We start from the raw sequence: 2,984 nt of genomic DNA on the forward strand, positions 1-2,984 counted from the left end.
AAAGAAAGACAAGTGCCACTACAGCATCACGTCAGTTGAGTTCTTGGGTCACCGAAGAGATGCGGACAGGGTGCACGAACCCAAGAGTAAAATTGAGGCCATGCTTTGAGCACCCAAACTAAATGCAAAAACATCTCTTCGGGCATATCTTGGACTAATCTCGTTCTACGACAGCTTCCTGAAGAACCGATCACATGTCGAGCGACGCCGTAAAAACTTCTAGAGAAATATGTGCACTGAAAGTGGGAAGCAGAGCACGACACTGCCTTTGAGGAGCTAAATCACATGGTCTGCACTTGCACAGTGTTTGTGCGGGACGATAAAACCAAACCTCATCTCTTGTCCATGGACGGGTCACCGTACGGTATCGGAGCAGTGCTGGCCCAGGAAGATACTCTTGGCAGAGAGGCACTCACGATATTCGCTTCGCGTACATTGGGAAGCGCTGAAAAGAACTATTCTCAGCTTGAAAAAGCAGGGTTGGCTATTATTTGTGGTGTGAGTCATTTCCACAATTACATCCCTGGTTAGCATGTAACAGTAATAATAGACTATCAACTACTTATTAGTATCAGGGGCAAAAAGAAACAAGTGCCGTCTATACAAGCGCCCAAAATATCACGCTGGCGTCTTAAGCTAGTACATATTGTGTACAGACCAGGCCAAAGACACCAAAATGCTGACGCTCCCAGCAGACTTCAGCTACCAGCGCATGTTGATGAGCTTTCCCCGCCAGGAGACGTACGCCTCATGCTGCTTTCCACACCAAGCGTTGAACTAGCGCCTAGTCGGCTGACTGAAATGTCCAAACAAGACCCAATATACTCTAGTGTGAAAGAAGTGGTTAACTGCGCAGGCTAGCCAATGACGACTTTACAGCATACAGGAAGCTCGAAGCCGAACCCTCCATTCAGGACGGCTGCCTAATTAGGGGCTGAAGAGTGGTTATTGCTCTCAAAGCGAGAGAGTTTATTGGGCCTTGCCCACGAGAACTACACAGGAATTGTGGCAATGAAAGCCTGTGCTAGGACTTACTTTTGGTGGCCAGGTGTTCGACATTGAAGAAGTGGCAAGAAACTGTGTAACATGTCGCCTGCTCCAAAAGGCACCAGGCACAGCACCTACGCCTCAGTGGTAGCGCGCAACGTAACTTTGGCACTCCATTCATACGGACTTTGCTGGACTTCTGGAAGGCAGGATCTTGCTAGTGGTGGTCAATGCGTACACCAAATGACTAGAAGTGCGCTGCATACACAACATTCAAAGTGCCACATGGATTGAGGAATTGCGAAAGCTTTTCGCAACGTTTAGGTTCTCCAAAAAGCTCGCGATAGACCATAGGCCGTCTTTTGTTTCCTCGGAATTTGAGGAATTATTAAAAAAGAACCGGGTAGCACATGTCACAAGCGCCCCATACCATCCCTCCACTAACGGCCAAGCAGAGAGGATAGTGTTCGAAACAAAACAGGCGCTAGCCAAAAACCAAACAGGAACATTTGCATGCAGGCTGGCACAGCTCTTGCTTAAGCAACACAGCACTGTGTTAACGGCAAGAAAAACATGTGCCACTCTAATGTTCATGAGCGGCGTAGTCACTGCGCTCACACAACTCCAGCCCCAGCCATCTGAGGAAACACCCTCGAACACCAGGGGGTATTGCTCCCCAAGAGAAATTTCTGTAGGGCAAGCCATATTGGTCTGAAATTTCGGAGGCAGCCCTGCATGGACGCAAGGAAGGATAATAAGAAGGCTCTCTGGACAGGAAAAAGATTCGCAGATATTGTAGGGCCTGCCATGTTGGTAAGAGGAGATGCAGTCAAGTGTTCCAGACTTAGGCCTAGTAGGTGCCGACTGAATCGGTGTACTGGAGTCGTAACAACATGTTGAGGCGGGGACTGGGTGTACGGTCCCGAACAACGCTTTCCTGCATCAGGTAGCAGGCCCCATGCAGCACCTCCACCAGTTTCGCGACGTGAAAACAGAGGTCGTATTTGAAGAAGCTTAGCAAACAGCGGTGGGTCGGTCTTTTCATTTATCGCGTGGCAGAGAGTTCCTCGTCTTTCTCGTTGTTGCTTTCTGCATAAAAGCGTGCAGATGCGCGTATGCACTGTTACCTTCGTCTTTCTCGCAGGACGCACGTGACAATATTCTGCTCCTAGGTTTAGGTGAATGTTTCTCGCTTAGTGTGAGAGAGCACCATAATCTTGGGCGAACCCTCCCTTCTTCCTTTTTTTATTGTCAGTCTTCGCGGCTTCCGCACTTTATGGTCATTTTAGTATTTATTCTGTTTCCTTCTTTTGAGTGAGCACAAATACCACGGAGAGAATGCCTGACGGCTCGTTGGTTTAGGGGTATGATTTTCGCTTAAGTTGCGAGAGGTCCCGGGTTCAAATCCCGGACGAGCCCTCCGTTTATTTTTTTTTTCGCAGCCAGTCCGGCTTCTGTATACTTGGGTCATTTTAGTATTAGTCTGTTTTTTTTTATATGGAAGTGCACACTTGCAACGTTAGATCAAAATGGTCGGCTCGTAGTTCTAGGGGCATGTTTCTCGCTTGTGTTGGAGAGGACCCGGGTTCGAATCCCAGACGAGGCCTCCCTTTTCAAAGCGGAGCAGTTCTTTATCGCACAATGTCATGCGTCGTGCGCCGGCGGCGATGTCCAGATCCCCATTGGGCATGCGCGCGTCTCGCGGATCGTGGCGCATGTTGGCGTTTCGTGCCAACTGCTTGCTCCCCCTCTCCCGCCTTTTTTTTTCTCGCCTCACAAGGGCGACACAGGCAGCGTCTGCTAGTAAAAACCAACTGCTCGCGCGGCACAATCGTTCCTTGGCCACCCCGTATGTAGGCACTGGATTGCACATCAGCGCCTCATCACTCGTTGAGAGCAACGCTTCTTCTTCATTCAATAAATAAGATAATCACGACAGAATAACTACTAGGTATTCCCAAAACATACCCACTTACGGCACATTCACGGGATACGCC

At 49.1% G+C, this 2,984-nt stretch overlaps 1 non-coding gene across 1 annotated transcript; it reads left to right on the forward strand.

Annotated features, from left to right (window-relative positions):
- The first annotated feature begins 2,334 nt into the window (after positions 1 to 2,334).
- On the forward strand, positions 2,335 to 2,406 carry TRNAL-AAG (transfer RNA leucine (anticodon AAG)). Its single transcript has one exon. It is a non-coding gene; the product is annotated as a tRNA-Leu (tRNA).
- The last annotated feature ends 578 nt before the right edge of the window (positions 2,407 to 2,984 follow it).

This window comes from Rhipicephalus microplus, chromosome X (genome assembly GCF_043290135.1).
Source record: "Rhipicephalus microplus isolate Deutch F79 chromosome X, USDA_Rmic, whole genome shotgun sequence".
Taxonomy (NCBI): Eukaryota; Metazoa; Arthropoda; class Arachnida; order Ixodida; family Ixodidae; genus Rhipicephalus; species Rhipicephalus microplus.